This window comes from Octodon degus, unplaced genomic scaffold (assembly GCF_000260255.1).
Source record: "Octodon degus isolate 3935 unplaced genomic scaffold, OctDeg1.0 scaffold00033, whole genome shotgun sequence".
NCBI lineage: Eukaryota > Metazoa > Chordata > Mammalia > Rodentia > Octodontidae > Octodon > Octodon degus.
In genome coordinates this window covers 15,545,866-15,554,293 of record NW_004524609.1, presented here as the reverse complement: position 1 = coordinate 15,554,293, position 8,428 = coordinate 15,545,866, and the positions used below count along the sequence as shown (strand labels likewise).

General features: G+C 48.2%; 1 pseudogene; it reads right to left on the bottom strand.

Moving 5' to 3' along the window:
* Positions 1–2,020: 2,020 nt before the first annotated feature.
* LOC101593039 lies at positions 2,021–4,175 on the bottom strand (annotated as a pseudogene).
* Between the last annotated feature and the right edge of the window lie 4,253 nt (positions 4,176–8,428).

Here is an 8,428-nt window from a genome sequence, read left to right as displayed (position 1 = left end):
AGAGCTAGGGGGTCACTCAGGGGCCTCGGCCTGGGCCGCCCAGCCTATCTTACCTTGATCTCGTGCTGCACTGCCTCCGCTATGCGCTCCACCTCCTTGGCTAGGAGCTGTAGGCTGCAGGCTGTGGTACTGACCTCCTCCTCTTGCAGCTGGAGCTCCTGCCGCTCCTGCGCCAGCTGCTCCTCCTTAGCCCGCAGCTCGCTGGCCCTGACCTGCCGCTCTGCTGGCTCCTAGGGAAGGCACAAGCGTTCCGTCACCTCCTGAGCTGCCCCAGGCTTGGTGCACAGCCCACGGGGTCACCCTGCCTGCCCTGCCTCTCAGAGGGGCACTGGCGCTGGGTCTGCCAGAACGGGCAGAGAGGCCTGAGGCCAGGCTGGGTGCTCCTCACAAGCCGCACAACTGCAGCGGGCCCATCTCTGAACCTCAGGTTCTTTTCTGTTTTGGTGTGTGTGGTACTGGGGATTGAACTCAGGGCCTCAAGCAGGAGGCAAGTGCTCTACCAGTGAGCTGCACCCCAGCCCCACAGCATTTCTAAAACGTCTGTCATGCCAGGTAGGGCGATACACACCTGTAATTCCAGCACTCAGGAGACTGAGATAGGAAGCTCACCATGGTCATGAGTTCAAGGCCACCCTTGGCTTCATAGTGACTTCAAGGCCAGCATGGACTCTCAAAAAACTTAAACCAAAAACGCAGGGGCTGGGAGACAGCTCAGCAGAATAAGTACTTGCCTGGCAAGCGAAAGGGCCTGAGTTCAATCCCCGGTTCTGCCAAAACAAAACACATCAAAAAACAAACCAAAAACGTTTGTTATGAGACTCTAGGTTCACTGAGAAAAATGTGTATAAAGTGCCTTGGATGATACAAGGATGGTGACTGTTTTTCTTATTTTTCTTTTTGAGGAGGGTCTTGCTATGCAGTTCAGGCTAGGCTTGAGCTCACTTTGTAGCTCAGGCTGGTCTCACGCTTGCAAGGCTCCTCCTGCCTCAGGCTCATGAGAGCTGGGATTATAAGTGTCTGGCTGTGACTACTTTTTTAATTTTTTTTATTTATTTGAGAGAGAGAGAGAGAGAGAGAGAGAGAGAGAGAGAGAGAGAGAGAGAGGTGTGTGTGTGTGGCCAGCTCAGCCCACCAGGGGGCGGGGCTGGCTGGGATGTGGTGCTGGGGGATTGAACCGCGGTCCCTGAGGCTTTGCTAAGCTTGTTCTAAGTAGGTGCTTTAGACCACTGAGCCATCTCTCCAGCCCCTGTGACTATGATTTTAATTCTTTCTTTTTGGGTGCTGGAGATTGAGCCTAGTACCTTAAGCATACTACTGAGACACACTCCATGTTTATTTTTTATTTTTATTTATTTTTATTTATTTTTTTGTTGGAACCAAGGATGGAACTCAGGCTCTTGCGCTTGCCAGGGAAGCACTTATTCCGCTGAGCCATCTCCCTGGCCCACTCCATGTTTATTTCTGACATAAGCGTTCATTAACTTGCCCAGCTGGGCTGTGAATTATGGATCCTTCTGCTTCAACTTCATGAGTAGCTGGGATTCCGGGCTGTGCCCACCATGCCTGGCTGGTCCCTATATTCCTGTGATGTCACTGCGATGCTCTTACTGTGGTCCTTCAGTTCTCGTTTCATTTTGTCACGATTCTGATCACAAACCAAGTCGGACAAGAACCAACTCAAATTTAATGATTAGGCTCAATGTTGCCCTTATGGGGAAATCTGATCCACTTCTCATTCAGTTCGGTCTGTGACCAGAATCAAGGAGAGTCGAGTTGGTGAACCGCGGTATTGCTGAAATTCCTAGGCCTGGAAGGTGATATACCCAGGGCAAAGACCAGGGCTGTCCTGGAGGCGCTGGGCCTTACCTTGGCCGGGCTGATGATGACAGAGTCCAACTTGGTGTTCACCTACATCTGCATCTAGGTTGGAATGACACAGGACATTGTCATCCACGGGTGTCTGTGCCTTGTGGTCATTTCAGTGTTATTTATTTATTTATTTATTTATTTATTAGAAAATGAAAGGTATTCTATTAACATTAGCATTAATGTTAAAATTGGAAGTGCATGGATTATACAGAAAACATGAAATGTCCATGAATAGTTCATATTCTTATTGAAACAGAGTGGTTGAGAATAAAATAAGGAAAGTAAGTTTTGTGAAATAACAACTCTTTCAAAATCAAGTCTGGTAGCACAGTCTTGCTTGGATGATTTGTCAACAAGTGCCAAAGGAGGTCAGAGAAAATATTCGCACAACGGATGGGAATTTCAGCATTGCACAGGCATCAGCGATCTTCTCACTTCAAATATGAAAACAGTTAAGTGTATGGAAATGTACTTGACAGGCTGGAAATAGGTTCTTACCTTCCCTTACAGACTAACCCTGGGTTCCAAATCAATTTCACATCAGATTTGCTTATAAAATCAATCTGTTGGCATCTTTCCTTGATGCCACATAAGTCTGGTCACTTCACGATTAGCCCAGACTTTACAACCTTAAACACAGTAATAACACACCAGCTCACACCCGGAGGACAAGAACAGTTTTTTCTTTTTAACTAGTATATCCTTCCTTAGCTTTTGCCTGATGAATTCATTTTCTAGTCTAAACATTATTTAACATTTAAAAAACTACTATAAAATATATATTATTCTACTTCAGCTCTTCAAAGGATAGGGGAGTTTCTCTGAAAGGGAAGTTGGGGTGCTTACAAAAGGCATAGGAAAAAGAGGTGGATATTTGCTCTTGCACCTGATTCTCCACTGTAATCTCCATTTCACTTGGCACACAGAAATTGCACGATAAATGCTGTTACAGAACTCAATCAGAAGGCTCAGGAGTTATGACTCTGTCCTCAGATGTCCTGTTCGTGGTGATGCTCTCACTTACACTTGGGGAGTAGGTGTGGATCTCTTAAATAGTTCCTCACTTTTCTTTTTCCAGAAGAGAAATTCTCCCATTTCCACTTAGTATTTCAGTATAACTGGATCACCTCGTCCCATTCGGAAATAGGCCAGATTCCATTGGGCTGCACGTTGGGTGGAGAGCTCTTCCAGTCCCATGTCTTTATGGGAATCTTCCAGCTCTTGCCATAGTTGGCTTCAATGTATTCAACGGTTTCACACGGCACACGGACCTTCATGTCCACAAACTCAGTCCAGCACAGTGTAAACTTGGGAAATAGGTATTTAAATTTTTTTCCTGTTTTGGCCTGAGTGCCTCCATTCCACATATAATCTGTCTCTTCATAGAAGGAAAAAATGTCAAGTTTTACATCATCTTTTCCTTGGAAGGATAGCTCCAAGCTGTCTTCCACCTTCCCAAACTTGTGTTTGAGTGGAAGTCCTGCCTCCTGAAATGCTAAAATAATCTCGTATTTGTAATCTTGTATAAAAATCCCTAGGTCGACATCTTTGCTATAAGGAATGATACTGCACTGCCGATACCATCCCAGACAAGTGCCGCTGCTCAGCCAGAATCAGACTCCCAGGTTGTTCAGTGTTCTGGCTGCCAGCTGCAGTAATTCCTTAGCGCTCTTCTGAAAGGCCATCGCTTCCGCAGTGTTGTCATCGAGGTGCTGCTGTCAAAAGCTCCAGGGTAATGACCAAACTGTAACTTTCGAAAAGGAACAAATTTCCGGTCAACGTGCCTCTTGAGTCGCAGACGGCCATGCCAGAGGTAGTTTCCACTTCTCCCGTGAAGGACCACCAGGTGAATGGCGTGGGTGGCCCACTTGCAGACGCAGTGCAGCGGGATTTCAGTGCCAGACAGCGAGTCTATCCCATCCAGCCGCGGGTCTTTGCTTTCGGTCTTCAGGCACTGAAATCCCATATTCTCGGCTACGGGAAACCACCCTTCCTCATTCTTCCATAGATGATACTGTAGTGCAAATGTCCTAAAGTCTCTTTGAACACAGAAAAACTTGCATTTTGAAGCAGAGCCATAAGAAATGTTTTTGACATGTTCAAAGTTTTTATTAATCAACTCCAGAATCAAAGGATCAATAAGGAACACTGGTACATTTTGGCTGGATGTCAGCATAAGAAATGTTTTAACTGCACGCTTTGCTGATAAATAGTGCTTGTAGTAGTACAACTGAAACAGAAGAAATGCAAACAAAGCTCGACAGTGTGAAAAGGGCCAAAATCACGTTCCTACTGATTCTACTCATCAGTCTTCGGTATTCATTTTGTTGTCTTTTGTGAGTAACCCAGTTATTTGCATCGTTTTAGGTAGGAAGATAAACTTCTTTTCTGCTGACGAGTCCGGGAGCGTGGAAAGAAGCGGTCGGGGGAGCGCGCCCAGCCGGGGCTGGCCTCGGTCTCCGGCCGTCCCGGAGAAGGCAGAAGTCCCGAGCCCAGGAGCCGCCGCAACGGAACCAGAGCCGCGGCAACAAGCGCCCTAGGGCGCCCGCCCACGCCCAGCCACCCGCGGACGCGGGGCTCGCGTTGCTCAGCCGGCCCGCCCCCAGCAGCCTTCAGTGTTATTTAGTATGTCCTATATTTTACATTTTTTTCAATTAAATAGATTATGACAAAGGAAAGAAAATATCTTTTTTTTTAAGTAAGGCTTGCTCTTATACATGAATGATATGTGTGAAGTGAAACGTGTGTCATAGTTGTGGGCATTAAACTTGCATTTTGCAGGCCAGCATGTCTGTCCTGATGCCACAGGCACCAGCTGACATGACAGAGGAGGGAAAGGAGAAAGAGAAGTACAGCTGCCAGTGGGAGGACTGCGGAGGGCGGGCCTGCAGCCAGCTTGTGCACAGGTGGGCAGAGGCAGGGAGGGACGGGAGGAGCACTGACAGCATGAGGAGGCATGCAGTGGAGGCCAGAGCTGGGCTGCGCCCAGGGGCAGGCGCCTGCTGGGGAGGATGCGCACCTGCTCCAGGACTCTGCCTGTCGTTGCTCCGGGGCCGGCTGCGCTCCTCCATGGCACACTGCTATAGGTACCAAAACCTCACTTAGCAGTATTCCCGAACACTAGCTCTCTCCTCCCTCCTCCTCCACTCTACCAAAGTCCAACTTCCGCCCATCTTGGAAGAAAAAAGCCCGCGGGAGTGGTCTCTATCTCAAAGATGGTGGACTGTCCTGGCTCAGAGTATAAGGTGTATCGGGGTGAGGGGCAGAGAGACCCGGAGAACGCATTTGCTTCTGTTCTGGGAAGGCAACTCTGGCGGCCCACAAGTGCAAGTAGGTTTGGCTCAGTATGCACTGAGGGGTCGGGGAGATGGCTCAGTGGAATAAGTGCTTCCCTGGCAAGCGTAAGGGCCTGAGTTCAATCCCCAGTTCCACCAAAATAAAGATAAAAAATATGTATATACACTGAGGAATCTCACTCCACTATATGCGGGTCTTTTTTAAACTCCCGGGCCCGCCCCTACGCCACACTCTTTCCCATCCGAGGTCCGCCCCTCAGAGTATCACATCCTGCGCTTCAAGCTGTCTGGCCCGCAGTGCAGGCTGTGGTCCTCCAATCCCCCCTTACGCGCCTTCCCTGGGGACGCGCGATTCTCAGGATCTGAACCACACAAAGCTGCAAACACCAGCTCGGCAGGAGACTGGAGTCCTTCCCAGCTGCAGTTAGCGCCCCCAAGGGCCACTTCGCTGCCGCTGCCTCTGCAGAAGGTGGCGCGGTGTTTCCTGGGAACTGTAGTCCAGGGCATGCTCTGCTCTTTGGAGGCACGAGGGGAAAGCCACATTTCCCGGCATGCATCGCGCGGGAGGGGGCCGCTCCTTGGGCGGGGTCTCGGCAGAGGTAAGCCTGTTGCTTAGAGCTACCTCAATCTTCTCTGGGTAACGCGTCCTGCAGAGAGTGGGGTGGAAACGTGGAGTTGCTTCTACACTCTTCTGAGACAATTCGTGGCGCGGGTTCAGACCTGTGAAATGTGTTAACAATGGAGAGTTGGCAGTGAATCCATACTTATTACGTACTCCATCCTGAAAGATTGAGGAAAGTAGGTGCCACTTTCCTATTCAATGACAAAGCTGGCCGGGGAGATGGTTCAGTGGAATAAGGGCTTCCCTGGCAAGCGCAAGGACCTGAGTTCAATCCCCGGTTCCACAAAAAAATAAAATAAAATAAAACACAGTTGCATTGGTAATCACTCTGTGTTAATAAACTAAAAAAATATATACTTTTCAATGACAAAGCTGCTTAACTACAATGACACCCACCCAACCATCAGCCCAAAGCAACACATCGCACTTTTTAACGCGTGTACTTACTGATTTGTTGAAGGTATTTGTGTTAATTGATACATTGTGTCAACTAACTTTGCTGACTCAGCTCAGGCAGTTCTTAGCTTGGGGGCCTGGTCCTGCAGGTGGGCAGGGCCTAGGAATTGAGAAAGGCTTCCTGCCCCCTGCTCAACTTCCTGCGCCCTGCCCATTTGCAGGACAAGTCCGTCTTCAGAGGAGTTTGACCTTCGCAGCCAGGCCTCTTTGGAGGCGCTCCGATCTTCACTGTGGAGCGCCGGTCTTTGCAGTCAGCGGAGAAGGAAGACAGAGGCTTGAAGGACGCCGGAACTGCTACTCCTCCTCTACTCTTTGTGTTCTGCTGCATGAACTGCTGTCATTTGCCTGGCGCCGGCGGAATATGGACTAAACCCTCTAGTGACTGTGAGCTGAATAAACTTTTCCTTCCTTCATTTTGAGCGTCGGGTATTTGTCCCAGAAACGAGTAAAAAGTAAGACAAACTTGTTCACAAAGTGTCATTTTGTGTCAGTTATTTTTATGTATCTCCTGTGTTTAGCTTTAATGTTATATTTTTTCATTAAGAAAAATCAGTGCCGGGGAGATGGCTCAGTGTTATTCCAATAAGCGCTTCCTTGGCTAGCTCAAGGACCTGAGTTCGATCCCCGGTTCTGCAAAAAGAAAAAAAAAAAAAAAAAAAAAAAAAAAAAGAATAATCAGTAAATGTCTTAATATAGAATTCTAAAAATTTCAACCTATTCATGTCATAATATATATCATGAGCTTTACTTTTGTCAAATGATACATGTTTTCTCCTGCTGACGCATTTTGAGCCCCTGAAACTCACCAGTGCCTCAAGAAATGTTCCACCTCTTTGTCCCAACTGCGGACATTTCTACACAGTTTTCTAGAGAGATTCCAGCTGACTCTGACTTTCCTACTCTAAAGTCCCCTGTATTTGCTGAACATATGACTCAGGAAAGCAGGCTAAACTACTCAACTGAAATTTTACAGGTGAGGAATAAAAGAAAAAGAATAAATGTAACCAAATATATTACCTCCTTATCTGAGAGCGATCTCTTCATTATAAAATAATGAAGACTAATATTGTATTTTTTCTGCTTAGATAATGATCAGCCCAATAGTATTTTATTCACTAAGAATTACTGTCTCTATTGCCTGACTTTCCTCAAGACCAGATTGATTCGACCTCATGACCTTTGTACTTATAGTCATTGAAATACATAACTGCAAAATCATGGCACTTAGCTATGATGGTCACATAATTCAGTAAGATGTTTAACATACAGAAATTGTAAATATATATGGAAATTATTTTCACATCTAGCTTTTATTGTACAATCTATTTGAAAACTAAGCTTTGCAATGTGTGACAGCAGCGTTCCACACTTTGTTCATCTAATAGACAGCTTCCAGGGCCCGCCGCAGGCTCTCACAGGTGCACGTACACGCTGCAGCACGTAGGTGCAGTGCGCATGCGTGCTGCAGCAGAGGAGCTGGTGCAGGGACTGTTAGGTGTGTTAGTTTGTTGCGTTAGTGTTCACGGCGGGAGGCGCTTGGGCACAGACTTCGCGTCAGCCTTGTTGGGAGTGAGGGCCGGGCATCGTCCAGCCCCGCGGACCCCCGACCCCCGGAGGAGCAGCAGGGGTGTATGTCCCACGTTGACAGCAGGCCTGGGCGCGAGCTCCACGCGGCAAGTGAGGCTGACATGGCCAGGGTGGAAGGGGCCCTGCCCCTACGGACAAGTGGACTGAATGAGGACCACGGGAAGCAGAGGTAATGGAGCTGTGAGGCCAGGTGTGGAAGCCGGGGTGGGCCCAAGGGTTAAGAAGGAGGAGTGGGGCGGGTGGGCCTGGCCCTAGCTCAGTCCTTTAAGTGGCTGCTTCCACAAAGCTGTCAGCCTCAGGTTGCTGGAGTTCAAACCTCACAACTCTCCCGCTGGCCAAAAGTGCCCTGAAGGCATTCGAGGAACCAAAAAAACAAAACAAAACAAAACAAAACAAACAAACAAACCTTATTCCGGAGGCCGAAGCTATGCGGGAGTAACGCGGAGGTTGCAGCTGCCACCATGAGCCTCCTCAACAAGCTTAAGGGTGAGATGACCCCAGAGGAGCTGCAGAAGCGGGAGGAGGAGGAATTTAACACGGGTCCACTTTCTGTGCTGACCCAGTCAGTCAAGAACAACACCCAGGTGCTCATCAACTG